The sequence below is a fragment of the Anser anser genome (assembly GCF_964211835.1).
Source record: "Anser anser genome assembly, chromosome: 30".
Classification (NCBI taxonomy): domain Eukaryota; kingdom Metazoa; phylum Chordata; class Aves; order Anseriformes; family Anatidae; genus Anser; species Anser anser.
The window spans coordinates 3,239,162-3,255,737 of NC_139751.1; the positions used below are offsets into that span (position 1 = coordinate 3,239,162).

Sequence of the window (16,576 nt, forward strand, 5' to 3'; positions counted from 1 at the left end):
GCCAAGCCGTGACAACGCAAGCAGCAGCTGGCCCTGGTTAGGCAGGAATGAAGGCAAGAGACCTCTGCATTTATGGTGGAGTGGGTCCAGAAGCAGAGCTGGGAAGGGCAGGAAGCCTACGGCTAGCTGACCCCCTTCCTGGCCTTGCTTCTCTGAGCGCAGACGCTGCTGCGAGCTAAATGAGGGCGTAAAGGCGGCATACGGCTGCTTGACTGCAGTCCGGCGCTGCAGGACAGAGGCACCCAAGGGAGCTTCTCCCACCCCACGAGAGGGTTAAGCTACCTCTGGTCTTGGAAAAAAAGGAAAATAAGCAAGAGTGAGCTCCACTCTCTCAGTTCCTGCCGAACCCACGGCCCCAGGGTCAAGCCTGCATGCTTACAGGCTTCCCCACGTGCTTCAGAGATGAGAGGCTTGACTCATATCCCCCCACCTCTCCCCTGGGGGGGGGCTCATCTTTGTTTTCTGCGGCTCATTCCAAGAAGCACTCCACAGGGCAGAGCGCAGCCTTAGGGGACAGGCCCAGCCCAAGCCATCTCCACGTGCCCCACGCACGCAACACGGAGCTCCCACGCCGGGGAAGGAAGGTTTCTCGCGGCCAGCAAGAAACCCCGACGCAGCCCCCGGAGGCTCGGCTCTCCGCGTCCTCGCGCTGGTTCTAAACACGAAGGCGGCATGCTTAGGAACAGACCAGCTCCAATCGCAACGCTAAGCAGAGCTGAAGCGCTCTGAGGACTCAGAAACAAACACCCTGAGGCTGGTGGGTGACTCACTGGTGGGCAGGACGGTCCCCGCCAGCGCCGACGGATGACCCAAGTCATTCTCAGCCCCCCGATGGATGACCCAAGTCATTCTCAGCCCCGGGAGCTCGGCAGGAAGGGCTAGCCGGGGCAGCTGGTGCTGCTGGAAACCAGAGGCAGCGAACTTGGGGGGAAGGGGGGAGCAAGGACCCTCTTCCAGCACCCCCAGGAGGCTGCTGGCGAGCCCCGAACAGCACCGAGAGCCTCCCGCAAGGTTAACTGAGGATGCTCAAAGGAGGATGCTCAAACGAGGATGCTCAAACGAGGACGCTTCCCTGGTGGGTTTGCTCATTGGCTTCCAGGTCCCCCAGTGAGGAGCGCGGCTCCGTGGCAACCAGCGCTGTCACCACCAGCAACCAGCCAGGTCCGGGGGTGAACCGGGACCCCCCCAGCGCAGCGGCTGCCGTAGGAGGGGGCCGTGCCTTGAAGGCGCTGAATCCTCCCCAGCTGCCCCCAGCCCGCGCCCGGCCTCCGTCCTCCTGCTTCCCCGGGCACGGCACGCAGGGAAGTTCCCGCGGCATCCAAGCGCGCTCCCGGCTGCGGCAAGAGGCTGTTAGGGGAAAAAAAAATAAATAAAGGCTTTGCTAGCAGGACCCGCGAAGGCTGTGCAGCTGCTGAAACATCACCTGCCGGGGCTGCTCGGCCAAACGAAAGCCCCCAGCTTTTCCTTTTTTTTTTGCTGAACGGGGATGCCTAGCAGCCCCCCAAGGGGCTGGAGCCTCAGTTCAAAAGCAAAATGGTGAAGGGGCTTTCACCCCCCCCCCCCCGCCAGGGATCGGCTCTGGCGAGGAGGAGACTTGCTTCGGGAGAAGGTCCCGAAGCCTTAACCGGGAACAGGCAGAAGCTGCGAGCGTCTCAGCTGACGGAGCGGCCTCTCCAGAGCCCTCTCCACCAGCTGCGGCGAGGGGCTTCGGTCTGCACGCCCTCACAGCCCCCCCAAACCAAAGCGAGACGCACACACCGCCATGCAGGAGGGCCAGCTGTATTCGGCTGCACAGCGCCCAGGCTCCCCGTGCTTAGTCACCGCTCTCAGTCTCAATCTCCACCCCCACATTACATCAAAGAGGTGAAACTGTGATGCAGATGGAAGGTTTGGACTTGAAGTGGAAAGTAGGCGGGGGGGGGAAATAGCCTTGAGTGAACCAGGAGGCAGGAAATGCAGGTGAGACAAAACCCCCTAGGGTTATAACCCGTAACCTCTAGGTTATTCTGCAGGATATCAGCACGTCCCAAATACCTCCAGGGTGGGTTAGAAGATGCCCGCTGAGTGGCCTTCATCCCCAGACGAGGAGGAAACGTGTCTGCTGAGCAAACGCCTGCGGCAGCTTCATGCACCGTGGGCCCTCCTGGCTGCTCTGGTAGCAGGAGAACCCGGCTGCCGGAGGAGAACTGTCCCGCAGGGACCCGTGGCCTGGGAAGAGGCCAGAGCCCGCTCAGGCCCCACGTCACTTGTAAGGCCTTTGAAGGGCCGCTCACCAGCCTCCACAGGTGCTCAGGAAACCATCATCACCAGGGCAGCGCTTCCCAGGTACGTGGTCCGTGCGTGGACTGCGTTACGCGGAATAATTCAGAGCACCAGACAGCTCCAGGAAAATAGAGTTAGCTTGTTACCTCCCTCGATCAACGCAAACACAACATCAGGACAGGTGTCAGGCCGCTGCTCCTGTCCTCTGAGTGTGACGCGGCTGGTGGCAGGGCTGCCAAAATGCTCTTCCTGCGACACGCACGCATCAGACGCGCCAGAGCAAGGGGTGCTGAGCGCCGCAGCCTTCGGGACTGCGCCGCCCTGGGCAGGGCGGACACCCACCCCACCGCACTCAGGAACTGCTACTGAAACGCTTCCTTCCCAGATGCAGTGGAGCAGTTTTCACTGAAAAGGAGTAGTTCAGCAAGAGACTGAACAAAACCCACCACTTAAACGAACGCACGAGGCAGGCCGGCAGCAGCGAAGGCAGCGCACGGCAGAGGCAGTCGCCTGCCATGCAGCTGAGCTCCAGGCAGCAAGAGGGCTCCACCACACACGTTCTGCTGCTACCAACAATTAGGGGAAAAAAAAAAGCCACTTTGACTGAAGGCCCGGCTGCTTTTTCATCACACAATCTCCACAGGAAGAGCAGCACCGGGGGCTGACAATGAAAGTTCATCGGATCATTTAAGGGGAGCACCACGGTGCCCTGGGCAGGCAGCACACGGAAGGAAGGCAGAGTCCTTCTGGGAGCGGAAGAGATGTTCTCTCTCTTCCCCGTGAGGGAAGGAAACAGAAGATGCTATTGAACTGTCTTCTAAAACCCGAACAAGCCCAGCCACCTACCCAATGCCTCCCCGCGCTGCACAGGGGACTGTGCGGTTTTTAATCTGGCACCTGCCACGTTCAGATCCGGCTCCGTGTGGAACGAAAAACTCCCGGTAGAACACTTTGCGCCTGTCTCGGGAAAGAATAATTAAGAGCAGAACAATCTGCCTCTTCCCCCTGCAGATCCCAGATGTTCTCACTCGAGACAGGGCTTTGCTTCGTACCCCGGACGGCCACACCTGGCTGCGTGCAACGGGAATTGCTGGCTCCCGCGGCAGAAGGCTGCGTTCCAGTGGCAAGGAAGACGTAACCACCATTTGTAGCTTCGAGCTCCTTCAGGAGGGCAGGAGAGGGACCCAGCGTGTCCGGCCACGCCAGGCACAAGGCTTGGAAACACCCAGGCCACACGAACCAACACGTAGGGGAGAAATATCGGTTCATTAACAGATTCTCTTCGTTTGCCAGGCGCACGAAGGTGGCGATGCCTGCTGCCCCACCCAGTCAGCTGAGGGATGAGGGGGCTCAGACGAAGAAAAGCAGCAAAACAAGCGAAGAATTCTCCCCCCCCTGCTCACCCCATACCCAAAAACTGCTGCTGGGGTGCAGGAGCAGCAGGAAGAGTTGTCACACGCTTGACGGGTAACTCCGACGCAGAGCTGAGGGATGTGTTCAGAGAACCCAGCTCGATTACCTGCAATATTCAGGCCCTTTCTTTTCACTCCCAAAGCAGCCTAGACGCCACGCAAGATCGGAGCTCCCATCTAATTTCTGCTGTAAAAAGCTGATGACACAAAGATGGCAATCAATGGATTCACGCGCTCTGGAGACATCCCGGGGAAGATAATTCAGTTCAGAGCTGAAGCCAGAGGCTGTAAAGATCCCCAGATCCCTCCAAAAGCCTCCCCCTACCCTGACTGTGCTTACTGCTCAACTTGTGGTGCGTGTTTCCTTTTTAAAGCAAGAAAATGGTGGCGTTGGGGAGGGATCTCGTGAAGACGCAACCAGGCAATCGAGACAAGTTTTCAGACCCTCAAGAGCCCTAGATGGAAACGTCGGACTCCATCACCAAACCGGTACATTCCTGGCTGCTCCACAGCACTTCGGGGTGCAAAAATTTCTTAAGCACTTGAACTCAACGGGTAAAATTTGCTTACGCCTAATTTGCAGGTGTGGAAAAGGCGACGCAGAGAATTCCTGCTGCAGTTCCTAGATGCCCGTATCCCTAGGGGGCATCGTCCCACGACAGGTCGGACAGAGGAGAAAGGAACCTACTGCACAAACACCTTGGGAGAGTCTGCAAAGAACTGAGTTCAAATGGTACTGAAGAAAGTGGGGGGTTTAAACAGTCTCAGAGACTTAAAAGTTGTCTTAGCCCAAAGTTGACAGCTATAGCAGCCATCTTCAGACTTTCTGCTCTCCCCTCTGTTAGTCTAAGGAAATACTGTTTATTTAATGTTTAAAAAAGAAACAAAAACAACAACAAAAAAGAAAACAGTGATGCTGTTCTTCTTTTCCTTTTCAGTTTATTTTGGGAGCTGCAGTGAAGCCACGTGAGAACCCTCTCACCCCTTTGTTTATAAAATCTGGGGGGAGAAAAAAACAGCCGATAGTTAAAGAGTGAAAGGATCACAGAAGCCATCAGTATAAACATTTCTTGAGAAGGCAGGGCTCAAATTCAATCCAAATGTACATTTACAGTGCTGGAAATGTTTGTGGGCTTGCCGAGGGTCCCTAGGCAGGATGGTGAGAAAAAGAAAAGAAATCTGAGACGAGAATCCCCTGTCAGAGAGTTCCCTTCTCCATTTCACACCGGTCTTCCCTTCCCCATCACGAGCTATTCCTGCATTCATCCGAAGACCAGGGAACTGCTCCCATGACGTCAAAGCAGTTTCCCAGCAACGATTAATGAGGGCTGTCCACCACAGGGGTTTCCTGAAAAGCTAGCAAGGAATTATCCACCTACTTTCTGCAGCGTCAAGATGCAACAGGACAGCAGAGAACAGGGATTTCTGTTAACCCTGCCGGGGCTCAGAAGCAGGACTCTGGCTCAGTTCCCACTGCCACACATCACAAATCTCCTGGAGAGCCCCAAACGCAATTCCTGCCAAACAAACACGCTCGTGGGGAGCTATCACACCAGGCAGGCAACGCGTGCAGCTGCAGGAGGTGGCACCCAGGCTCAGGAGAGGTGTGCGACATGAGAAATAAACCCCTTACCCTCTTGCCTGCACACTCCTCACGTGCCTTGCCCGTGCCAGTCAGAAGCAGGAGCCTAAACATTAGGAAGCTGGCTGAGAGCAAGGTATTCCCCAGTCCAGCTTGCCATCCTCGAGCTGACCCGGGCTGGCAAAGCAGATCCTTGAGCTTTACAACCAGACCTAAATCGTTCCAGCTCCTGGCAAACCTCCTCGGGAGAAGAAGGGCTTCCCTCCCTCTCCTTTCTGTTTCCAAGGCTGATGCTCCTGCTTATTAGCGTGCAGGTAGAGGATCCTGAGGCATCTGAGACACTAAACAGCCAGCAGGTACAGAGCAAATAGACTCTGTGGCTGCTTCCCATGCAAGATCCAAATTGATGTGATCACCAGTCAAGGGGGGGGAGTGATGTTACAAGTCAACACCATGTTTTGGCTGCCAGCTGTGAGAGCTGGACTTGACGGCGAAGCAGGAGTCCGACGGGCAGGTGAGGTATCCACCTTCCCACTTACCTACAGCCCAAGCCTTCAGCAAAAGGAACTCAGGTGCTGCTGCTGCTTGCAGGTCCTCAAGCTACAGGTGATGCTTCCAATTTAAAAAAAAAAAAAGGCATTTTCAAGAGATGAAGGGAAACGAAACAGGTCCAATGCACCAAAATAAAGATCTTGCAGTACCGTAACTGGCTAATACACCACAACCAAGAAAACCAGTTCCTAGCACTAAATATCAAAGGACACATTATTCCTACTCTTTTTTTTCTTAAGCAAGAGTGGATGATGAGCATGTGCGAGAAGGAGGTAAAGGGAATCCAAATTCCTGATTCCACTAAAGCCAAATCCAATTTACTGAGACGTTTTCAAATAAAAGATGGGGTTAATATCTGCACGTGAATACAAACACAGCATACGTAGTCCCACAGAGCACTAAATTGCATGAACTAAGCTAAGAATTTCACGTGGCACGTAGCCAATTAACGAGCAGTCCACTTCTGTTATCAACTAGCCAGCTTCAAACAAGTAAAGCCTCGAAAATATAACCTGGCAGAACAGCAGGGAATATTTCGTCTTTGTAAAATGACCAGAAACTACCCAGGAGCAAGCTGCATAACCACCAAGCTAAGACTCAGGGAGTACCCACGAGACCGTCACGGGGAACTCCTTAATGACACGGAAGAGCACAGTGTGCTTATCAGGGATTCCCCCATCTCCCGGAGGTGCCTTCTCAGCATCACAGAAAGAGGAAGGAGAAAGCTCAGCGCATGTTAGCGAGCCCTGAATGGCTCAGAGAGCCACATATTCGTTTCAGTATGGCATCTTTTTAAATTAACCCCATCAAGCAGCAGAAACGCAGTCACTTACCAGAGATGAATGATGTCAGGTCCCCATCCCTGAAACACTTGCTTGCTTTTATACCTATGCTGTATTTTGCACGGTGGGGGTGAGGGGAGAGGAAAAGAAAAGTCTCTGGTCAATCTTTCTCAAGCCCAAAATAATTGGAGACTTAATTCCAAAAATAAACTCACCCCGGTGGTTCTGCACTCTCAGCAGGTCATCTATTTCCTAATCTCGATGGAGACTTCATCGCCACAAGCCGTTTGAGAGGAATTTTGCCAAGGTAATTTTGCTTCTTAGAAGACCCCGCCAGCTCTCACCCCTGAATGAAATGCTAGCAATCTCTGCTGCTGCTACAGCAAGCTAATTGCTCTGACAAGCAGCTCTGAAGCAAAGCAGAGCCCAGCTGTTCAGAGGGATGTCACAGAGAGCTCTGCCAATAGCCACATGCACACCCCCCTCCTGCTCTCATTCAAATACTTCAATGGAACTGCCTCCGCAAAGCCCTGAGAAGGCTTTAAAGACACAGCAGCCTTGTTCTGCCAGGCACTGGAGCAACACAAATGTAGGTGCGGGAGCAGAGGGAGCACAGGAAGCCTAACCACCTTCCAGCAGGATTGCAGTGCACGGACGGGACGACACTTTGGGGAACCCCTGACGCGTACCGAGGTAGGTTACAGGCGGCCTTGCTTCACCGCTAACCTTGGGGCCACGAACGTTTCCAGGGGGTCAGCTTTTTGAATGCTTCCATTTCAATGCAGTTATTCTCCCTTGCTCGTTTTGTCAGTACTTAATCGCTAATAAGACAGGAAATGGGAAATGCAAATGACCCTAGAGAGGTTTTAAACTACTCACTTGCTTAAACTTTCCCCAGAAAGGGGTTTTCCATCCCAGACCCGAAGACCTTGCAGACATGCAGGCCGCAGGCAGGGCCCCTCGCCACGTGTCACAGCTTGCTCTCAAGCACCCGGGGCAGCCTGGCCGAGCCTCTCGGCCCAGCAGGGATGGGGACGGTCCCTGCAACTCCCTGACCCTCACCAGGCTCCCGAGTCACCTCCTGGGTTATGGAGATCTGACTACAGCTCTGAACACCGGCCTAACAGCAGCCACCCGCCCCAAACTCTCCTCCTTCGTGGCAGCGGTGCCTGCCCCAGGCGAGGTGCAGCCAGGGCCAGAGGGAACGTGCTCCTGCAGGGCCTCGCCAGCTCCGCGTGCGACCAGGTCAGGCAGCAGCTGGCCTCAAGGAGCCTCCTCGCTCAGAAGCAGAGCGAGGAGCAGCAGGGCTCACCCGGCGGCTGTCTGTAGACAAAGGAGGTGAAGACGGGAAGGCAGGACCAGCCCCAGGCTCAGGGAGGCAGACAGGCTCAAGTGAGACAGCTGCAAGGTGGTCGGGAGGCAGTTTGAACCGACAGCTTCCATTAAAACCAGAAGCAACCACGAAGGAGCGTAGTGCTGTGCTGGTCAACCCTCTTCAGGACTCATCTCTACCACTTTTGTTCAGTTAATACAGTTTCTTCCAAGTGATGCCCCGTCACAGGCAAAAAAAAAACAGTCCAATGCTTTTTAAAAAGAACAGACAGCAGAAACCCAACACATTTCAGCTCCGTGGCAAACTAAGGTTCCAGCCTGCACAGCAGCCCTGCCCTGCAAAGCACCTAAGTTTCAGCGTATACGTGAGATTGTCTTCGCCGTTTCAAAGCCTCCTGAGCCAAGCCTGCCATGCCCGGGCGCAGAGCAGATGCCTTCTCCTTCGTGCTGAAGCTGCTGTGATGCTGCCTGCAGGCAGCAGCTCCCTGCCCACAGCAGTACTGACACTGAGAGGTGTTCTCACGGCTAAAACCAGAAGAGAAAGCAATGACAGAGAGGCAAGACAAAGAGGAGGTAATGAGACAACAGTCACTTGGGATGCTCTTGACTGTTTTCAAGAGCAGAGCCACAATTACCCAGTCCCTGCCTTGGCAAAACACAAAGGCTTCATGGACGTTATGAGATCTCCCCACCAGGTGTGAAACAAGGGACTGAAGTTTACGCCTTCTGTTCCTGGCCACTTCAAGATTTCTTTTCTCCCAGCTCTGATCTCTTAAAACGAAGGCACCCGTCCGAGGAAACGGAACCACGATCTCCCAAGCTCCTTGGGAAACAGCCACCGCTGTCTGAGCTGTGCAGGCTTGCAGGACGAGGGCCTTCAGCTGAGCTCGTGGGCTCTGCCAGGAGTGCAACTTCTCGGTCTGCTGCACAGCCAGCGCTGAGAGGTAGCGAGTGGCCGTCTTTGCACCAGCTCCACGACTGCTCCCCAGAAGCCAGGCTGGATGTTCCCATCTCCGCGGCAGAAAGCCTGTGCTTGGAAGGACTCTCTGCAGCACCTGAACCCAGCAAAGCTGTAAGGCTTGGAGATTAGATGAGCAACGTGACATCAGGGGATTTTCCCCACGTTTAACTTGTCTGTTCTGGGGTTGTTCCTTCCTGTCTCCCAGCACCCAACCAGTCCCCTGCAGTTTCAGACCTGAAGTCCACAGCCCTGAAGAAGCTCCAGCAGCTCCTCTGCAAATGAAGAAGCCACAGAGGAGCTCAGGTCGGCGAGCAGTGCTCCAGCATGCCTTGCTCAGGCCAAGGATCTTGGCTCCACAGAGAGAACCTTAAAATCTCCACTAAACCTCGCGAAAGCAAACCAAAAGCTTTATTTCACTAAGGCATATCTACGGTCTGATGCATACTGACTCAGGACCGTTAAGGACAGGCAGGTGCCCTCTACTCTGGAAGTCTGCAGTCGCAAGATGAGTACTGTAAAAGGAGGCAGCTTCAGATGCTGCTCTTCCCTACCGGGTCTTCCGATGCTGTTCTTCCCTCCTACCAGCTCTTCCGATTTTCCAAGGACCCCAGCCTCCTGCTTCAACCCTGTTGTCAGCTCTGAACGGTGCTGTTAAAGCAGCATGAAAAGAAGCTCCATAACCTGAGCCTGAAAACCTGGTCCCTAGCACTTAGAGGCCTGGCAGATGGCTGAGCAAGAACAGATTCCAGAGCAAGAAAAGCCTTCCAGCTCTAGGACACAAGCACCTGCCCCAGGCAGCGGACGCAGCCTCCTGGGGGCTCAGCCAGCCCTTCGTTAATATGGGTTGGCAGCATTTTGCCTTCAAGAAGCAAGCGTGTGAGAGGATTTCCTAAGCTGCATCCTTCTCCTCAGATGGGGAGACAGCATATCCCGGGTGGGAGGATGAGGAGAAGGAAGCGTGAGTCAGCCCCACCAGCAGCCTCGGCTGCCGCAGACTGGATAAAGCCCTACAGAGACTTCGCTGCCTTCTGCCTTTTGCACCTGAGAGTCGTTTGCTCAGGTACCGTGCGTGTGCGTGCAGCGAAACTAGGTCAGGGAAAGCGGGGCACAGAAAAGATGCCGCAGCTCTGGGTGTCGCCCGTGCTCGCGGCTTGCAGGGAAGCTGCGTATGCTGAACACGGTAACGTCGCGGAGCAAACGCCAGCAACACGGGCGCAGAACAACGGCACGACACGCTACCTCCCTCCCTGGCAGACACGTACCAAGCGAGCCTACGCTCCACTTTTCCCAGGCTGGTTGCTGCTGAGAGAAGACTCGTCAATTAGGTAGCGGATATAATCTCATCACGAGGGGAGGGGGAAAAAAAAAACCCAACACCTCCAGACTTGTGACACGGATGCGGTGGGATGGCATCGCTGCAAACCCACAGCACCAGCCCCGGACAGGGCTCCCCCCTGCGACAGACGTGCTCCAGGCAGCGTCGGGAGCCGACGGCAGCTGCAAGGGGAGAGGAGCATCACTGATGGCCGGGCGCATCGGGTACCCACCTGGACCAGAACGCCCCTCTGCGGAGAGGGGGAGCAGCGCTGCGTGGCGGCGAGGGAGGCAGGAGGGCTGCATCGCGGGCTGTTCGCGTTGGAACCGACCTCGGTCGCTGCAGCACGCTGCAAGAGGAGAGGTTTCCAAACCTGGGTGCCTAACACGAACCAAGTGCTGCCAGGTATACACCAAGCATCTGAGCTCAGGCCACGGGCTTGCCTTTTTTTTTTTTTTTTTAAATGCAGGAGCGTGCATGCAGCAAAAAGGATTTCTTGGTGTTTGGAGCCAGGAAGTGGGAAGGATGAGAACTGCAGCACACTGCTGACAGCAGCTACCTCCTCTAACGCGCCCCAAGAAAACAGCTCCGTGGACAGCCAGAAGCAGAGCCGTGGAGAAACTGAAAGTGGAGGCCAGCAGAATCCCCGCAGCTGGGACTGAAGGATGGATGTGCTGCTCTTAGCCTTTTTCAGGGGGCTCATGAACAGAAGGGAAAGAGACCAGCCAGAATTCCTACCTGGTCCTACAACCAGCGTATATTTCTTATAGGGCCCAAGGTCTCTGCAGCAGAGACCACAATAAGGGAGTGAGTGGTAGTGAAGAAAAATCAAAAAGTCCCTGCAGAGCAGAGGAGAGGCCACCCTCCAAATTCCCCTCAAGTCAGAATCGTGAGGGGTTGACACTTCTGAGAGGGACAGGGAAACCCAGGCTGTTAGGAACTTCGAATGGCTTCTGTACCAGATGGGAAACAAATCCAAATTAGGGCCAAAGAATAAGATCCAAGAGGCAAGGCCTGCCCTATCCTCAGCTCACCCACTGCTGGAAATCCAAATCTCTCCAGGTGCTGCACAAACACCAGAGCGCAGAATGAAGGCACGCACCACTCCTACACACCCAGGACCCTACAGCAGTGCAAGGACCGGGTGGAGCTCCTGAAGGTACAATACACAATAACGACCATTTGGAGAGACTTTCTTGGCCTAAGAGAAGAATTCGGAAAATAGACCGTATGTAGGCTGCAGATTGTCCCCTGCTCAACTGCTCCCAGGAACGTGCTCCAGACGCCTGAGGCCCAAGGTCCAGGGCTCTGGAAGCAGGGAGGGAGGCCAGGAAGGCAGCGGCAGCGTGGCTCTGTCCTCCAACGAGATCCTTCCCTCCTGTTGCCTGACTTCAGGGAGGGCATCCTCCCCCTTCCCAGCTCCATTTGGAAGAAAGTTCAGAAGCAGCAGGTATGGAAAGCAGCTAAATCCATCGGCTCTGATGGACAGAAAGTCAAAGGGATATCAGAGATGGAGGAAGGGGGAGAAAAACGATAGCAGGAGAAAATACCAATGCTGAGAGACCCTCCGGGAAAGTCAGAGGAAGGGGCGAGCTAAGTTTAGTGAGTAGCTGGAAAAATCCTTCCGAGATGAAACATCCTGCCCTCCTGCTCCTTTTAAAGCCTGTACTGCCATCTCTGCTGGAAAAGGGTCCCTGTACCATGCATGGCAGAGAAAACAGAAGTCTTAAATTAAAACAAACAAACAAACAAACACGATTTTCCCTAAGTAAAAAAATAAAAAATCAAAGCACCCCACCACCAAGCAGCTTTAAGCCAGCCTCAGCCATGCCCAGTCTCTGATGCTGTTTTCTTCTCCACCCTTGTGTGCCCAGGCTGAAGCCAGTCTCCAGGCATTAAAAAGGAAAACTTATACTATTTTTTTATTTTTTTTTTTTAAAAAAAGGGATCTTCCATTCAAATCCGGCTCAGCTGAGGATGTGTTATCATGGCAACCATCCCCTCCCTGTCTACCCCAGCAAGGAGAGCATTACCCACGCAGATCCGAACGATCCCGCGCTAGCACACGGACTGCAGCCAAGCCCCACCACCCCACGCCGCCCCTCCAAGCCGAGGCCAGCGCGATTTGACATGAACCAGATCTGTCAATGGCCCAAGACAGACACGTGGGCAATCATGAGCAGTGCAAAAGGCGTAGCACACTCCATTCAGCTCCAAACACTGATAAATAATTCAGGAAGAGAAATGCCGCAATACAGAGCAGAGCACGGTTTAAAAATAGAACATGTGCTGATGCCAGAGGAACGGAGGGAGAGGAAAGCAGAGAGGTGGCACGAACCGAAGCCTGCGTGGCAACAAGCCGGGGGCTGGCGGGCGCTGCAGCCCCCTCGCTCAATGCGCTGATCCCAGCAGATGTTTATTTGCTCCCCCTTGCAATTAGGAATCCCAAACTCTTATTCACATGGCACCAGCGTGCAGGGCTACCTCTTCCGGATCGCAGCCCTGCAGCGATGCACGTACCCAAGAAAAGAGAAAAAGCCTTCCCGCTGGAAAGCCAGCGGCGAGGACAGGGCTGAGGTGTGCCCGGCGGACACCAGCGATGCTCAGCTTTATGCGGTCCGGCGCTCTCGGCAGGGTGCAGGTAGATGCTAGAGGCTTTTCTCTATGCAGCCGGTCTCCTAAATTCAGCCGCCTCGCGTTCAGACGCTTCCACCCATCCTACATACCATCCATCACCAGCCAACTGTCCCATGTTTGACGCACATTTTTGTGACACGCTGCGCAGCATATCACCACCGCCACCGCCCTTTTAGGGTGAAAGAGCTCAAGCAGCCACTGCCTCGTCTCCGAACTCCACCGCCCTTCCCGCGCTGGTAACTGCGCAGAGCACCCCTCCGCGCCGACTTCGCACATTCACCTGTCCCAGCACATCTGCAGTTTAGGTGTACGCTCCTTTTTCACAACAGGAGCGATGTCAGTAGTACCGGAAACGTCATTATCAGATTAAAGAATTTCCCCTTCCAGCTGCAGACCCAAACGCATTTCACATTTACTATCGGCTACGAAGAAGCCTTGGTCGCAGACAGGGCCCCTTTATCCCGCTTTGCCACAGGCGGCTCTCCAGAAAAGAGGGGCCGTTCCAGGCTCTGCAGAACCTGCGAAATACTCTGACAGATGGCCGCTTTTTTCTCTCCTCAGAGTTTCAAAAAATAACACCAAAAAGACACCAATCTCTCCCTGCCTCCTCGCGAAGGCGAACAACATCAGCTTCCCAAGTATTTATAAAGCAGGAAGCTGCCATTAATAAGAAAAAGCAGATTTTTTTTTTATAGGGAAAAATAATATGCTATCATGTACAGCTAATTCAAAACCTAATAAATCTGTAGGCAGAAGAAGCTTCCTGTAAATATTTCAGGTTCTCTTCCCCCCCCCCCCCCCAAATATCCAAAAAAACTGAAAGCATAAAAAATGAGTGGAAAAAAAAAAAGTTAAAAGGCCACTGAGAGGAAGTTCAAAAGACAGACCTAGATGACTACTTGTAAAAACCTCAGTCTTAAACAGGAAGCCATAAACAAACGGCCCCTTAGGTTCAAGCAAAGATCTCCCAAAACGTATTTTGCCCTGAATTTGAGCTGAAGCGAACAAAGCCATATTGCTCAGCCCTAATCAACGGAGCACTGCAAAGCAGAGTGCCCCTGCTTCCCCGAAATGCCATATTCATGGAAATCCTGCCCAAAACTAAGCACGCTGCCTTCCCGGCCCCCTTACCTTACCACAGGTCACACAATCGCGTTCCGCCTGAGATGTGAGCTGCTGGAAAGGGGCTTGAAGGGGAGGGAAACGGCCACGGGCCCATTGCAGCTGAAGAATCATTGAATCGTTAAGGTTGGAAAAGACCTTCAGGATCATCTGGTCCAACCACGACCCTACTACCACCATCACCCACTAAACCACGTCCCTAAGCACCACCTCCAACTTTTCCTTGAACACCCCCAGGGACGGTGACTCCACCGCCCCCCTGGGCGGCCCCGTTCCAACCCCTGACTGCTCTTCCCGAGAAGAAATGTCTCCTCGTTTCCAACCTAGACCTCCCCTGGCTCAACTCGAGGCCATTCCCTCTAGGCCTATCGACGTTTACCTGTGAGAAGAGGCTGAACCCCAGCTCCCCACACTTTCCTTTCGGGTAGAGAGCAACCAGGTCTCCCTCCCCTGAGCCTCCTCTTCCCCAGACCGAACAACCCCAGTTCCCTCAGCCGCTCCTCACGGAATGGCTCGGCTTGGAAGGGACCTCACGCATCTCACGGTTCCAGCCCCCCTGCCATGGACAGGGATGCCACCCTCTGGATCAGGTTGCCCAGGGCCTCATCCAACCTGGCCTTGAACACCCCCAGGGATGGGGCACCCACAATTTCTTCCAGCGCCTCACCACCCTCTGAACGAAAAATTTCCTCCTGACCTCTAATCGAAATCTCCCCTCTTTTAATCCAAAACCCTTCCCCCTTATCCCATCAATATCTACCCGAGTAAAGAGTCCTTCTTCACCCTTTTTATAAGACCCCTAAGAGCTGGGGTCTCCCTCAGCAGAAGCGCCCCCGCTCTTGACAAAACCACGCGCTGCCATTTCCAGCGGGCAGGCCCCAGCCAAGGCTGAGCGCCGGGGACCCGCGTTTACGAGGCAAACCCACTGCTGGCACGTTCGGTCTGACATCAGCCCAAACTCCCTGCCTCGCCTCAGCCGGAGAGGAGGCTTTCGTAGCCCTATTTCCATGATTTTCCTGGGTTACTTTAGCCGCCGACACTGCTGTGGGGTTTCTCTCCACAACACACAACCCCACAACTCCTCAAGGAGTTGTTGCAAAGCGTTCCCTCCCCAAAATCGCTGTTTTTACTAGTCTGTGGGATCCAGGCCCAAAATTATTATAGAGAGTAAGAGCAACAGACCGCGGCCTACCAAGAGCATGGGAGTGCTATAGGGGCATGGGAGTGCTATAGGTTTAAATTCTGGGAAGTTTGTAACTCTGGCAGACGCCAAGCCTAGAGCAAAGGCTCCTCTTCTAATCAGGAAACCGATCTGAGAGGACACAAGCACGCAACTCGGGAGTGAAAGCTGCAAATCCCTTCTCATCGCGCAGCCGATCCCCCTCCCAGTGAGGACGACCACGACTTCCTAGAGCAGGCAGGCGGAGGAGATGCTGACAGCTTTTCTAGCAGAGCTTCTCCTCCCAAACCGCTCCCCCAAAACACACTGAGAATTCGGTAACTGTCCACAGTCTGCACCTTTGCGCCTGTTGTTAAAGTGTAACTTTAACTCATATGTAACTTTGAAGTTATATTTTAAATTAAGGATGCGTTTGATGGAGAAAAGAAAATAAGAGCAGGCAGTAATCATTCTTCAAAGCAAGTTCAGAAGAAGCCTCACGTTATCCAATTTTTCTAGATAAGTAACGAAGCAAGTATTGTATCACATCAATAGCAGCAGCGGGCATTTCCCAGGCAGCCACAAAACTCAAAAGCCATGTCCTCAAAAGTACATGAAACTGAAGCCAAGAAAAATAAGCTCAGTCAATTAAAAAAACAAACACACAAAAGCACTAAAAAAAACCAACAGCAAAACAGCATTTTCACCTTCGGCAGAGCCAGGTACCCTGCTCACTTCAAGAGGAGCGGCAGGGCTGTGCCCTGCAGTTCCAGCAGGATGAATCTTAAGGATTGCCAGGTTCGAGCTCTCTGTCCACAGCCAGCGGGGTTGTAAGATGTTGTTCTTTGCTGGGCCAAGCAGAAGGGCTTTGCGACACCTCCCAGCCACGAGCCATAAGGCTTGCCAAGATCAACTCGATCATAACATGCTGTTATCAGGATGCTTTTGAGGGAGGGAGGGAGGGTAGTTAAAGCTTACACAACTACGCCAACAGTATTTGCGTTCGTATCTTATTCGTCCAACTCACATTTGAACACAATGGACCCAGCGAAGGTACTCTGAGGGAACAGTTAAAACCTCAAAAAAGCCTTCTGACAGTTGACCAGCTAGAGAGAGCCTGTTAATGCTCCCACTAGTGGCCAGACGGACTCATGAGATCAATCCTTCGCACAGAACCCATCCGCAGGACGCCGCTCGTTAGGAAGCCAGGCTGACCAGCTCTGCCGCTGACCAGACAGTTCGTTTGTTCGTACAATTACGTTGGCACAACCCCGAACACGGAGTCAGCGATAGGTCAGAGGTTTCCTTTTCGGAGCAGCTCTAATAAGAGCTCCTACCATAAGCAGCAGCTGTATCGGATGAAGCCCATTTGTACCAATATGAGCACGGCATCAGGCAAGAGTGCGGAGCTGCTTTCACTCTACCGGCAGAGCACAGTCAGACTGCTCAGGCTGCTACAA

General features: G+C 53.8%; 1 protein-coding gene and 1 long non-coding RNA gene across 8 annotated transcripts in view; one reads left to right on the forward strand and one right to left on the reverse strand.

Moving 5' to 3' along the window:
* R3HDM2 (R3H domain containing 2) overlaps window positions 1-16,576 on the reverse strand; it is a 55,206-nt gene that overhangs the window by 29,081 nt on the left and 9,549 nt on the right. The window lies entirely within an intron of this gene.
* LOC310888005 lies at window positions 6,807-13,590 on the forward strand. The gene is made up of 2 exons (XR_014575812.1): window positions 6,807-7,283; window positions 12,144-13,590. It is a non-coding gene; the product is annotated as an uncharacterized lncRNA (long non-coding RNA).